This window comes from Diorhabda carinulata, chromosome 7 (genome assembly GCF_026250575.1).
Source record: "Diorhabda carinulata isolate Delta chromosome 7, icDioCari1.1, whole genome shotgun sequence".
Taxonomy (NCBI): domain Eukaryota; kingdom Metazoa; phylum Arthropoda; class Insecta; order Coleoptera; family Chrysomelidae; genus Diorhabda; species Diorhabda carinulata.
Window position 1 is genome coordinate 8,986,533 of NC_079466.1, and position 15,936 is coordinate 9,002,468.

General features: G+C 37.1%; 1 protein-coding gene across 5 annotated transcripts in view; it reads left to right on the forward strand.

Annotated features, from left to right (window-relative positions):
- LOC130896656 (uncharacterized) overlaps positions 1–15,936 on the forward strand; it is a 441,816-nt gene that overhangs the window by 38,645 nt on the left and 387,235 nt on the right. For 2 of the 5 annotated variants that reach the window (XM_057804891.1, XM_057804896.1), the window contains exon 3: positions 510–607. The exons of the other annotated variants lie outside the window; for them this stretch is intronic. The gene's annotated coding sequence lies outside the window, so the exon portion shown is untranslated. The remainder of the gene's footprint in view (positions 1–509; positions 608–15,936) is intronic. 5 annotated transcript variants of the gene reach the window in all.

Here is a 15,936-nt window from a genome sequence, read left to right on the forward strand (position 1 = left end):
TTATCATAGGAACGAATTCGTAGATGTATTTTAGGCCTATAAGTTAAACCGACAGACAGGAAAGTATAACTTTTAGTTTTGGCGCTGTTAAACTATAATAACTTAGTTGAACTATTAGATTGTAAATATTAACAGTGATCATTTACTTTAATCATCAAGACACATTCTGAACAATAACAGATGGCATGATATTATTTAGATGGCATAATATTATATAATAATAATTACCTCACGAACTATTCAAATCAGTATTTTGCCGATGAAAAGATTGTCGTAGAGCCTATGGAAATATTCCGTAGTATGTCAACATTTATAGAAATATTATGAAATAATGAAGGAATGAGTGAAGGAATTTCGTGATTCAATTTTAAATCATGAAAAAAATCAGTATATTCTTAAAAGATATATCGTCCTTCATGTTGCGATTTATTCCAATAGACTTGATTTTTCTAGAAGATTTATACTTTGTTAATTATGAGACACTCTATACTTTGTTATTTTTGTTTCAGGTGAGTTCAGTAGAAGCAGTTAAGAATATGGAAGAATTTCTTCAATGGAACATGGTTGTAAACTTGTCTCCATAAAAAAACATTTGAAATATTAACTGGTAAAATTTAGAACGTAGATATACTATTTTCATTTGTTTGTTGTTATTATTACTACGTTTTTATTGTACAAAGCATGATGAGGAATACAGTTTTTTCAATAAATTAGAATTCAAAATTATGATTAATTTTTTGTAAAAATTAGGAATTCTTTGAAAATAAGATTTTTCTTCGATTTGGAATGCATCTTTATTGTTATGAACTCATCTCCACCCTGGAGTCGAAGGATTCTAAAATCCGGCGAAGGTGTCGACTTTGATGAAATACTCGGAATTCGTTTGATCTTTGTTTTTTCATAACTATTTCTAGCTATTCCAAACCCGAGTCAACTATCTGGCCATATAATGTCAATACTCACAGAAGACGCAAGAACTTTCAACTGTGACGAAGACAGTCAAACGTTCGAGACCTTGAAGAGACATTTGACCACGATGCCGTTATTGAGATATCCTTTACAAGGGGAGGGGGAATTTATCCTTGGCACGGATTCACGCAACGTAGGGATTGGAGGAGTCCTCTCAAAGATCCATGTAGGGTAAGAGCTAGTGCTAGCATACTTTAGTAAAGTTCTCTCGATATCAGAAAGGAGCTACTACGTCACGAGAAGAGAACTTTTGGTGGGTTGTTGCGGTTCAATAATCCCGAGGGCCAGATCGCCAGATGGATTGAATGCTTTAAAGAATATAACTTCGATATCCACCCGAACCGGTGTCAACCATCGAAATTCCACCTCTCTATCTACACGACTGTGCCCAGGATACTGCATCCACTCTAATAAAGCCGAATCTAAGAAAGCTGTAATTTCAAGAACTGCAGTGATCAACGAAGAATGGTCACCCACAAGGATCATAGAATATCAGGAGAATAATGCTCACCGAAAAATGATTCGGCAATGGAAGGAAGAAAATTGGCGACCTACCTGACAAGAAGCGTCAAGATTTTCACTGGCACCAAAAGCATATTAGACTCAGTGGGAGTCCCTTGTCCTGGAAGAGGGCATTGTAACATGAATTCCTGAGAGTAGTAATGGTTCCGAGGAGAGAAGACAGCTAGTCGTTCCAAGAACGAGAGTAGCTGAGGTACACGAAGTTACACGACAGTCCATTGGGATGTCATCTGGGAGTGAAAAGAACCCTTAAGCGAATCCGTGAAAGGTTTTATTGGATGGACAGCTCCGACAATATGAAGAACTGGTGTAAGAAATGTATGACTTGCACTACGAGTAATGGACTACATCTTAAGAGATGGCACCCATGAAACAGTATAATGTTGGAAGTTGCTTTCGAGAGGATTGCTTTAGATATCTTTGGAAAATTTCCGATGACAAAAAGTGGTGATAAATACATCCTAGTTGTGATAGATTATTTTACAAAATTGGTGGAAATTTACGGGATCCCTAATCAAGAGGCCACAACTGTTGGTGTGCCCTTGGAAGATCTATCGTCTATTAATGAATCCACCGGTAAAACACCTACGAAAATCCTGTTTGGACGTGAAATGAGGGAGGCTACCTTGTATGTAATTTGGCTGTGGACCTGGAGAAGACCTAGCGGGAAAAGATATGTGATCCAATTGAGAAGAATAATGGACGATATACACTAATTGGTTTCCTCGAATATTCAAGTTGCCAGCGACAGAATGAAAAAGTTATATGTCTCTTGTCAATAATATCTAGAAATGTCCATGAATTTATTTGTTTTGTTTTTAATTTTTCTAGAGCTTTAGAAAATAATTTTTTGATATATAAAGTGTTTATGTAGCGTAGTTTAGTTTAGTTTATAATAATTATAATATTTGGTCGTAGGAAGTAGAACGAATTAGCGAAGTAATCGAAGAATTCAAACAAACTATTTAAATTAGTGAATTAATTTAAGTTAAGTGTAGTGTATAGTATTCAAATAAATTCAAATAAATTACGAACGTAAGAGACAGTGTTAACCCCACGAAAAAAATCGTATAAATAAATAAGAAAAGTATTACAATATATTGGGCAGTAACTCTTGAAAAACTATTTGTGGTATTGAAAAATAACTTGAATAATTTCGAAATATACGCTAATGGTCTTAGATATTCAAACAAAAACCATAAAAATGAGTAATTAACTGTTTTTACGGAACTAAATGACTTGTCTCCTTCAATTTAAAAGGTATATGTTAATTCAAGTGCTAACTAAATATAGAACAATGGGAAATTCTATCTACGTTTCTGTTTCTGTTTCTGATAAACATGTGATATCCCACACTCACGTAAACTTTTGAAAAATGAGGATGGAGAATAAAGTTTGATGATAATTGATCTGAAATTAACTGTTGACAATATGAAATCAATTGTAATTGCTTGTATTTCTATTTAGTATTTGAATATTTCTATAAATTTTTTTAGAAGAGATATTGACTAGAGCAGAGATTCCCAAAGTGGTCGATATTGACCCATTGGGGTCGATATTGGTTTCCAAGGGATCGACATAAACGAAAACTGTTTTTGGGGGTGGACGACGTCTAAAAATCGGCCCGTAGATAATTTATTAATTTTGATTCAATTAATTTTTTATGAACGATTTAGATAATCTACTAAATACATTTTGCAAACTAAACTCAAAAGACAATTCATAATTTGAAAAAATGGCAACAGCAAATCCAAAACCCTAATTTGGGAACTATTTAAATTAAAACTAGAAAACATAAAACCATATGATGGAAATATAAATACATTAAACAAGTTTATAAATAGATGCGAAAAATTAAATGATACGTACTCGATTTATAGTGATGAAAATGATATTAACAATCACGTATTAGAATGTATTTATGAAAAATTAGTTGACAAAGCTGAAATGATGGTAGGGAATAGGACCGAGTTAAATACATGGCAGAGACTCAAAGAAGCGTTAATACAATGTTAACGAGAACAAGGCCATTTAAAAATGAAAACCTAATAACATTCGGTAATAGATTACAATTATTAAAAAGTCAGACAATACAAAGAATAAGTAATAATTTAAATCTAAGCGAAATAGATAAGAAATGCCAAATTAATCATTGCAAGAAAACGGCCTTGAACACTTTTAGAGCAGGATGTTCAGGTATTATACGAAATAATATGCACTTGAAAAAGCCTGGCTCATTGGAAGATGCTATGGCCTATGTTGATGAATTTGAAAATTTCGAAAAACTCTACGGTCAATTCTATGAGCCTAGGTTTCGATACAATAATAACAATTATAACAATAATAATAATGATAACAATAATAATTTTAAAATCAATTCAAGGAAAAATAATAGAAATAATAAATATAATATAATAACAATTCCTACTATCAACAATATAATAATAATTATTATTATAACAGAAACCAATTTAATAATTATGAAAGATATAATAATAATAATAATAATAATAATAATAATAATAATAATAATAATAATAATAATTATAATAATAATATTAATAATAATAATAATAATGCCCTCAGGGGGTCGCACTGCGACTACGGGTGTGGCAAGCCCGAGGTACCCTAGCTAGAGATCCACCCCACTCCCAAGGTGGACTCTTCCCAAAAAACCCCACTATTCCTAGAAGATTTTCCTCCTCCGACGCTATTAGTTTACGAGGGCTAGGGGGCTTCCTACCTTTTTTCCTGTATCCCGGATTGGTTCTGCGTTGTAGTCTGCTGGGAGTGCATCGCCCTGCTTTCGGTTCGTCACCGAAGTAGCTGCTGATGCTGATGTGAGCTAGTCTCTGCCGAGGTGGATGATGGCGCGGGATCGGAAGCCAGCCACTACGGGCCCTGATCAGGTAGTATGTATTGAATGTGGAAGTCGGAAGTTCACATCGCCCCGGGCGAGTCTGGTCCGTCTGTGTGTTCCGGGACTGGCTAAGCGAGGATTGGGCCTCAGTGAACTGGGGTAGGCGACAGCCGAGGGTACACCCGTTCTCAATCAACTCGACCCGCCCCCTTACATACGAAGCGCTGGTGACAAGAAATAAATGGATAGCTATAGTTCAAACGACGAAAAAACTGCATTGTCTTTAGAAGACAAAGGACAAAATGAAGGAGATATGACCCCAACAGGGTATCACTGGATGTTTACTACAGACCCTAGTGTTAGGAGATCCTCATTGGCAAGAACACCACCAATGAATCGCAAAGATTCAACTGCCTCTGCCACGGATGATGTTTTTGCTAGCCTAGAGACAAACTCTGGCACACGTCAAGATGACAAGACTGGGAGCCACAGTAACACGGCGTACGAAGCAAGTAGCGACAACAGTCACGATGGACTGGCAAAAAATACCAGTCCAGACAAAAAGAAACGAAAGCGAGACTCACATGGAAAGCATATCCCGGATGATACTAGCCAAGAGATGACTGCTGCTATGACCGCCTTGGGTAGTCTTAATAAAAAAGTCGACGAATTAAAAAATGAAGTCAAAGTGAGTACAAAGACAAAAACTGAAATCAAGGCAATAACGAGAGAGCTCGTAAGCATAATGGCAACCCTGAACAGAAGAATGGATGTTTTAAACATCAGACACACGCAGATGGTGCGAAACAACACTGAGCAATCATCGCCAGGTAAGAGCAAAACTGCTAATAATTTAGCTAAACCAGAGGACAATAATCCTAGCTACGCAAGACAAAGTATAGGAGTCCAAGCTGATGAAACCGACATAAGACGAGAGTTACTCGATCTTACAAATGAAATACGTACCAGGGTTGAGACGCAAATAACAGCAAGAAAAGGATGGACAGGGCTAGAAGAGGTAATACATCTCGAGTGGCCAGAAAGCTGCTACCAAAGCACCGTTGTTACAGAGCTGGGATCGCTTAGAGAGCTTCGAGGAGACCTGGTAATAGTAGCAGACCCTGATGTAACCTTGACCACCACTACGGAAAGCGACCTAAAATGCAACTTTCCGGAAATAACAAGCCTTATGTGCGAAGAACTTGAGGAAGGGTGTATTGAATATGTGAGGACGAACACCGAGGTCATACTCAGCAAAGGCAAAAATGGAGCAAGGTCAAGAACCATGTACATGCTGCCGTACAAGGTCAACCCAGAAGGGAAAAACGACATGGGTCAACTATATCAGTTGCTAGGCAAACTGCAAGCAGAGGTTCAAAACCATGGAGTGACGGAAATTCAAGTAGTAGCCTTCGGCAAAATTGATAAAATCTACCTTAGAAAGTGCGCAGAAGGTATCTTCAGAGGATCTGAGGTCAAAGTGCAAGTTATTATACCTAGAGATCCAAGCCGACTAGCACCTAAGTCAAGTAAGGGAGGACCAGCGACGACAACAGAGAAGATTATAATCAAATCTGAAGGAAAGCAATATGCTGACATACTCCGTTCGATCAAGAGTAGTGTGAACATAGATGAGATGGGTGTTAAGGTAAAAGGCATTAAGAAAACCGCTAAGGGTGATGTCCTTATGGAGATACTTGGAGAAAAAAATCAAGTAACCGCCCTCAGACAAGCTATAATGGACAAGGATAAAGATACCCAGGTAGAAATTAAAAGAGATGAAGACATTATTCATATCTCGGACATAGACGGAGATATGAACGCAAAACAGATAGAGCAAGATGTCAGGAAAAGCGTAGCAAACGCAAAAGAAGATGACGTCCGAGTGCTCTCTTGCAGACCAAACCAGAGGGGAAACCAAACTGCTACACTTGCGGTCAAAAGAAGAGTGGCCAGCGAATTACTCAAAATGGATACTGTGAGAATAGGGTGGGCACCGTGCCAGGTCCGAGCAAGGGTCAAAATCACCAGGTGTTACAAATGTTTGGAGTTTGGCCACCGCACCAATGAATGCAATGGAACCGATAACTCGAAGATGTGCCTTAAATGCGGCAAAGATAACCACAAGGCCAAAGACTGTACTAACAAAAGCTATTGCCTAACATGCAAAAAAGACGGTCACAGAGCTGACCAGACTGCTTGCCCTTACTACCTTAAGCTTGTAAAGGAAAAATCAAAAGCAATTAGTGACACCAGACGCAGGCTCAGCACTGCACGCGGTCAAAACTTTAGTGTTCAATATTAAAATACTTCAAGCCAACGTTGGACGTGCCTATACAGCCCAAGACATGGCGTATGCCACCGCAGTTCAGCAAGGTATTGATATTATGGTAACTGGGGAACCGAACAAAAAAAGGACCAAAGAAGCAAACTGGATCAAGGACAGCAGGCATAATGTGGGGGTCCTACTTCTGAATAAAAAGCTTAGCGTAATAAACCACGTAGTCGGAGATGGTCACGTAATTATCAAACTCAAAGATCTTGAGCTGATATGTTGCTATATATCCCCAAACATCAGCATGGAAGACTACAAAACTGAGGTGGACAGTATAATGGAGCACATAACGAACAACAGTGATGCCATTATTCTGGGAGACCTAAATGCCAAGTCCCCAATGTGGGGATCACCTGTAACCGATGAAAAGGGTCAATACTGGGTGGAATGGATCAACGCTCGCGATTTGGTGGTTCTGAATACTGGAAATGAGCCCACATTTATCCGAGGAGATAGCGAGTCCTTTATTGATGTCACCATAGCAACCAATCGTGTATCTCAAAGAGTAACCAACTGGGAGATACTTGATACCGAAACACTGACAGAGCACAGATATATCGCATTCGAAATTAAAGTAGATAGAGCGAAGACCAAAACAACTTCAATAAGGCCCCTTATTGATTGGACCGCCTTTAAAGCCTGCATAGAGTTGCTTACCATTACTCCAGATGAAATGAGTCATGAAACAGTAACCAAGCTGATACAGATGGCAAGCAAGAACAGCACGCAAAATCGAATTCTAAAGACTGAAACATCATATTGGTGGAATGAAAACATTGCTGAAAAACGGTCACTATGCAACAGATTAAGAAGGGTACAACAACGTGCGGCGAGAAGAAACAACCCAAATCGAGACGATATTGAAGCAATGAAAGAGGCGTACAAGACCAATAGAAGGGAACTCTGCTGCCTAATTAAGGAATCAAAGAAGAAATACTGGAACGACATATGCAAAGAACTCGATAATAATATATGGGGAGATGCGTATAAGCTAGTAGCAAAAAAGCTTAATACTCTAAAACCCTATGAGCTTGACATTGAAAAGAAATCCGAAATCGTGGCAGTACTGTTTCCACCCGGAAATGATAAGTGGAGATACCCTGAAAAGGAAGCTCCAGCCCCACCCTTCACAGCAGAAGAGCTAAGGAAGGTAGCCCAAAGTATCAAATGTGGAAAATCACCTGGAATTGACCAAATTCCCCCTAAGGCTATCAAAATAGTAGCAGATTGTGCCCCAGATTGGTTATTAGGCATGATGAACAAACTACTTCAAAAACAGGAATTTCCAAATGAATGGAAAGTTGCAAAGATGGTTTTAATACTAAAACCAGGAAAGCCAGCTGAGTTACCTAGTTCCTACAGACCACTCTGTCTGTTAAATTCCTTGAGCAAGTTACTAGAAGCGTTCATACGGGGAAGACTACAAGATGAGCTTGAAGACAGAGGAGGGTTGCACATGTGTCAGTATGGCTTTCAAAAAGGGAAATCCACGATCCAGGCTGTAGAAGCTGCACTGAATACTGTAACGGAGTTCAAAAGTAGATTCTGCACCCTTGTCACAATTGACGTTAAGAATGCTTTCAACACTGCATGTCACAGCCTGATTATCAAAGAGCTACAAAAAAGGAATATATCGACATATCTAATAAACCTTGTCTCTAACTATTTAAGAAACAGAAAGCTGCAATTAGAAAAGAATAGGGAGATGGATATTACGTCAGGTGTTCCCCAGGGTTCCGTCCTAGGCCCACTGCTATGGAATGTACTATATGACGGCGTGCTGAGCTTAGAACTAACTCGTAATGCTGTAACAATAGGATTTGCTGACGATCTGGCGCTGATAGTCGGAGCAGAAAGCCAACAGACATTGGTTACTAACACCAACATGTGCCTGGAAAAAATAAATACCTGGATGAGAGACAACAAGCTTGCTCTTGCCCCCCACAAAACTGAGGCAATCCTACTAAAGGGTAAACAAAAGAGGGAGAAAATAAGCTTCAGCGTAGACGGAGTCAATATAAAGCCAGCAAAGAACTTGAGATACCTAGGTATAACCATTGACGAAAGTAGAAATTTTGGCAAACATGTAGAAACAGTAACAAAGAAAGCTACAGAAAGGGTGTCCAAACTTGCTCGGATTATGCCAAACGTAGGAGGTCCTAGGCAAAGCAAAAGAGCAGTGTTGTGTAGTGCTATGCAAAATATTGTCCTATATGGAGCCCCAATATGGCAAAAAGCGCTTATGAGAAAAAAGCACTTTACTACGGTCAATAGAGCACAAAGAGACATGCTGTTGCGAGTAGCCTCCGCCTTCCGAACTGTGTCTGGAGTAGCACTCCAAGTAATTACGGCTACGGTGCCCATTGACCTCTTAGCCCAGGAAAGAACATCCAAGTACAAATCGCTACAGAATAGCAACGAAGCTAGAGAAAGTTCCCTCACAACATGGCAAACTAGATGGGAAGGTGAGACAGTAAAGGCCCAATGGACCAAAAGGTTAATACCAGACATCAAGCCGTGGGTTAAGTGCGAGCACCGCCAGGTAGACTACTACCTGACACAGGTCCTAACAGGACATGGCGTCTTTCGATGCTATGCCAAACGGTTCAGAAAAGACACCACGGATAGATGTATATACTGTGCCGCCGTAGACACCGCCGAACATACCATCTTCGTATGCTACAAGTGGAGAGAGGTCAGAGACAGGACTTACAGACAGCTGGAATGCGAGCTCACTCCAGACAACATTGTAGAGAAGATGCTTGACAGCACAGAGAACTGGAAATTGGTGCAGAACTTGGCTAAGAGTATTCTCAGCAACAAGGAAAAAGATGAAAGGCAAAGACAGCAGAGAGAAAGGAACCCGAACTCCTAATCCCGAGAGGGGAAGGGAGACGTAGGGTAAAAGGAAACCACTGATAGCCCGTCACTCATGAAGTATGTTCCAGGAACGATGCCATAAGTGACAAAAGGGGCCGTAGACGACTAGAAGGACACTCCAACCGTCCGAGCCTCTCTGCAAAGCAGGACTCCGCAGAGGTGGTGAATGTTTCCCAGCAAATTGCTGAGGAAGTGTGACAAGTCGTTATTAAAAAAAAAAAAAAAAATAATAATAATAATAATAATAATAATAATAATAATAATAATAATAATAATAATAATAATAATAATAATAATAATTTCCAGCTACTGGAAACAATTCATAATACTCTTTACACTCTCACAAAAAACAAAATATATAAAATTAGACCTGAGCAGAACACGTCTTGTTAATCACCAGACTAGAGTTAGAAAAGTAAACTTCAAGGCTCCGAAAAAAAGTCATCTCCTGAGAGATATTCAGTATGGACAATTATCTTTCAATCATGAAAATTATTTCTTGTATTTTTTCACAAAGTATTCATCAAACAATGGATAGAATAACAAGATCGCTAATATGTTCACTAAACAGGAGGAACAATTTCGTTCCCTCCAATCGCTGTATAAAATGCTTTCAAAAAACTACACTGGAAAAACTAGGTATTGAAACGTGCCGTCGACTTTATGAGTAGACTCTATAAGATGTTGCTAGACTAAATGCAGAAGCAAAAAAGTATGCCCAATTATTAATTATATGGAACACAACTAAGACTTCCTTATATGGAATACAATTAAGACGCTGCAATAAGTTCAGAACAGGTAATGGTTGAACAAGTATATATCTAACCTTGGGACAACTCAGAAAATATAATAATAATAATAATGAAAATAATTGATAATAATAATAATAATCTTTATTCTCTTTATTTGGCCTCCCTTGGCCACCTTTTCAATTTTTATATCTACCTTATCCCCTGGCAGTAGGGTTAAATGCAAAACAATTATGATGTATAATTTACGGAGTAAAGGGGTGAATGGGCATTGTAAATATATGTGACAAATATCCGTACCAATAACACCACCAGAAAACCCTGGTGGCAACGCCGCCTGGAACTGCATCAGAAAAATATTCAAGAAAATAGGTACTCACACACAGCATCCACAACATCAACAATATTTGCGTGAGTATATTGATCTGCTTCAGCAGAAGTTGAAAGTGAAGTTGAAACGTTTATCAAGATACATTAAGTGTACAAAGAAGAAACTACAGAATAATACTTTTCATAGCAACCAAAAAGTATTTTACAGGAAACTTGTAGCTACTCCCCATAAAAATACCAATCAACCTATACCATCTAAACCGACATTGGAAACGTATTGGTCCTCCTTAATATATAATATAAATATATATTTTAGTTTTGGAACTTTTCCCCTTTTTCTTCTTGTTCAAACACTTCTTCCGCTGTTCTTAGTATATTAATTCTCAGTTTTCGCCATCCGGTTTCTGGGTACACGAATATTGTTAATGTCTATTTTTTTACCTTTGTTTATATAGTAATCTAGTTGATTCGTCGAGTAAAGATTCTTTATAAATTTTGCTAATTGATTCGGCATATAGCATAATTTTTGGTTTTTTGTCATTACAAGATGTTTATTCGTCTTAACACTGGCGAAAAGTTTAGTTTTAACGTCCTACATATTTCTACACCGTCTTGCATTAAAACTCAATAGAATTCATATTTCATTGGGTGTGTCGTTATGTAGGTTCTGCTGGTAACACAGACACAGACGTCTATGTAGGAGGTTTGCATGTATCGGTGGCATATACGTGTATTGATATTTTTTTTTATTTCAGTTTAACGTGCCTCGACAGCGCTGGTCATTGGCACACTAAAACAATCATAAGTTAAATACATTCGAATTAAATAAAAATAAAATTACAGTTAAATACAGTTACATACAAAAAATAAAATCTGTTACAATGTATAAATAAATTATATTTTCTTGTACAGCTTGGTGGCTTTAAGGAACTGCACGATTTTCCTTATTTCCGTCGGGCAGTTAAGTGTCTCCTGGAGGTTGGTTTTCATATCAAACTGTTGATATGCGGTGGAATATTCTCTGCAGTCGGTGAGGATGTGCTTAACAGTCACAGGAACTTGACAAGTTCGGCAGACAGGACGACATCAAATAGCCGTGAGTAAGTTTCGTGTGGTTGATGCGAAGTCTTCTTATTGTCACAGCTTCTCTCCTATTTAGAAAGTTTAGGGAAATGTGAGAAGTAGTTGGGTGGATTTGATGTAGTGCTGTAATGCTCTTGCTCCAGATAATTGGCCAGCTGTACTGGGATTTCAAGATGATTTTTTGTGGCGTCTTTGGCATGGCGATCGGCACATTTGTTTCCAGTAATTCCAGTGTGCGATGGAAGCGAGACGAGAGAGACTGTTATATCAAGAGCAATGAGAGTTTGGTAGGTGTCATGAATGTTTTGGGCTATTGGGTGGTCGGTGAATATGGTTGTGATTGACTGTATGAATGAAAGAGAGTCAGTACATATGACGATATGTTTATGGGAAGAAGAAATATATTTGAAGGCTTGAAGGATACTGTATAATTCACCAGTGTAAACACTATACGTCGAGGGTAAGCGGAAAGAACTTATGAGTTCGTGTTTTGTAGTGACTGCGCAACCCACACCGGATTCAGCTTTGGAGGCATCCGTATAGAGAATTATGTCGAAGGAATTTTATGCATAATTTCCAAGAATGCTTTCTCTACAAGAGGTATCTACTATGGAAATATTTTTTATCCACGGGGGAGAAGAAGGCAAAGAAAGTGGAGAGGTCAACGATAGGTTGGTATTTTGGAGTATCGGTGTGAGCAATTGAGGGATAGAAAGTACAGTTGTTCCTGAGTTGTTAGGTACAGAAGTGGTGGTAAGTAGCGAATGGACAGGATTAGGAGGATTGGAAGATACTTTAGCAGCATATGACAGGAGAAGAGATTGTCGTCTTAAAAATAGTGGTGGCTCATTAGCTTCAAAATTGACACTAGCGGCAGGGCTTGAGCGAAAGGCACCAAGACAAAGGCGAAGAGCGGTGTTGTGTACAGAGTCAACAAGTCAGTTTTAGACTAGCGGACATATAGATAAAACAACCATAGTCAAGCTTTGAGCGTATGAGAGTTAGGTAAACTCTTAGCAGTATAGGTTCATTGGAGCCCCATTGAAAGTGGCTAAGGGTTTTAATTATGTTCAGCCTCTTTAGGCAAATACCTTTTACATCATGAATATGGTGATTCCAGTTGAGTCGAGAATCAAAAGTCATACCAAGGATTTTGCATTGAGTCACAATAGGTAGAGGGGAGTTATCAAGGAAAATTTGGGGTGAGTGAATAGATGTTCTTCGAGAGAATTTTATCAGCATGGATTTGTTTCGGGAAAATGATAATCCTAGGTAGGGGGATCTCTCTTGTAGTAGATTTATTGCGTTTTGGAGCAGTTGGCATGTAGAGGGGACGTATTTACCGTGGCAATAAATGATTAGGTCATCAGCGTATTGGACATATTTTACGGGAGATGGAAAGTTGTCACATAGCTCATTTATTTTGAGGATAAATAAAGTAGAGCTTAATACTGAACCTTGAGGGATGCCAGTATTTTGTGGATGAGGAATGTATTGGTATTGATTTAGGTAGTTTTTTTGCAGTTTTCGAAATTGCTACTTCCTCTATCTTTCATTTCGTCACCAACAGCGTATGTATATTGATTTTGGTCTTCATATTTCATGTAATATTTTTTGTTTCTATTTACATTCTTCCCTTAAGTTGCTCTGCTGTGTTTGAATCTGCAATATCATGACGTAATTTTGATTTGTATTTTAAGCTATTTAAACAATTAAAATTCTTCTCAAACTCAAATCACTTAACTTAAAGTGGATGTATTGTTTCCTCCTAATTTTAAAAAAATGCTGATCGATCAAATCAAATATCAATTCAAACTTCTTATTTCTTGGACCTTTTTATATGTTTGTCTTGATTTTTGGTCCCTTCTGATTGAAAATTAGTTTGAACAGGTTATAGTATTCATCCATAAATTTTGAGGTGCCTTGTATAAAATATTATTATCAATGGTTTTATGAAATACTTATTTTCAAAGCTATTCAAATAATATGATAAGTTTGACCGTAAATGAAATTTATTTTAAGACAAGTGCATAATCATATATACGAGTATTGTGATAACTTTCAAAACTAATAAATTTCAGAACAAGTTTGAAATGTACCGGGTGTCCCAATAAGAATGGCTCTCGGCCATAGCTCGGGAACAGTTTATAGTACAGCTTCGGGAAAAAAAATTATAACAAAAGTGACCTCGAGAAAAGCCTGAAAATTATTTACAGAGTTGTAGGTCCACCGCCAGAGGGCGTAATTAAATACCAAAAATTGTAAAATGAATAATTACAAATTTTGCCTAATTCAGATGCATTTAAATTATGATTATCGTATTCTTCAAGAAATTCAGCGTATATTTGAATTTGATTCTACAAGTTTTAGTCTATCTCTTCAAATAAGAGGTGGGGGGAAGCGTGAACTTTATTATGAAAAAACACTTGAAAGTCCAGTTCTACTTAACCTATCTATGCAAACTTAGTCTTTTTGAAGAGATCTCCTTTCTACCAATGTAAGAGTTATAATTTCGAAACAATCTAATGAGTAACGTATACGCTAGAGGGCGCTATTTATTTATTTTTTTAAATCTAGCTATCCTTGAAAAATGTTGAGTAGAAACATACAGTTTTAATTGAGGAATATGAAAGTAGACAAAATTAGCAACAGAATAGCGAAAACCGCATATCGATGTCTTCTTCGCATTACATGATATCTTAAGAAATGTGTAAATTTTAAGCATTTTACTTTAAACATAAATTACATCGGGTTGACTGAACGGATTTTAACATTTTTTGACTCCTCAAATTGTCTTTCCTTGTTCTATTAATAATAGTAGGAGTATTATGTCAATATTACTTATGCTGGCACCGGGAAACTGCGTTATGGAAGTTAAAATGGAAATATATAAAAACAAGTAGTGGGCCATGAAAAAAACAAAACAAAAAGATATGACTCATGTCAAATTAATAAGCCTAGTAATTTGTTCATTTACGTGTCATTGCGATTTGTGTGCATTAAATTCGATATAAAATTTACTTAAAAGTTATATCTAAGATTGTTCTTACAAGGTCCACCTATAACTCTGTAAATAATTTGCAGGTTTTTCTCGAGGTCATTTTTGTTATAAATTTTTTTCCCGAAGCTGTACTATAAACGGTTCCCAAAATATGGCCAAGAGCCATTAAGAGCCATTATTATTGGGACACCCGGTACATACATACATCTCCAGATAAAATACAACAACTTCCTGACGTCTGATTGATAGCCGACTATTTTCGAGAAGGCGGATTTGCTTCATTTTTTAGGCTACTTATATAAATATATTTCTACATGATACTTTTAAAAAACAGTAGCGGCACTTAACATGATATAACTAAATTTTATTTGTGTATTATTAACAATTCTACACCTCATTAAGACCAACCATATGCTTGTACACTTTTCTTCTTAAGATTAAATATAGATATTCTATATAGAACTCAAAACATGAGAAATCACGGAATGAAATGAAGATCGAAAACCGTTAAAACAAATACACGGATACAGATAAGATGTGAAGGTTAAAATATTCGAGAAATGGAACAAACATGCAACAAACCATTATAGACGACATAAAAAAATAGGTTGTTGTGCTATGACATTTAAGGATACACACTTATAGTTGGCTCTTAGATTTATAGAACTTTATCCCAACGGAAAAGCTGAGGAGAAAGATCTGTGGAATCGTAGGGGTAAAAGAAAAAGAAGAAAGAGTGGGAGATCAAAAGATGATAGTGTAAGAAAATTGCCCAAATAATTGTAATATTCTGTCTATATACGTATATGCATATTTATTGAAATGTTGTTTTTCCTTGTCCGATTACCCAACATTGTACATTCAGGTGGTAAATGCTTATATTCCAGTTTTTGAAATGTCAATCAGTGAATTATATGAGATTAATATTTTCTATAGAACCTGAGTAAAACATATATAATCGTGTATTACTTACAAAATGTCCCGAAGGAAATGTTCAACATAATTTTACAATCCAGCGTGACCTTCTTAAGTTTATGGAAAGTCGTCATTATGTAAATTAGTTTCTAAATTGGTCTCCATAATTCAGTGAGCAAGATTATCCGAGAGCTTCACATGTTATGAGGAGGAATCGGGAACTCTCTGATAACATGAATTTATAAGAATTTTATTGAAAAGAAAATATCATTTAGAGAATATGAGAATATTT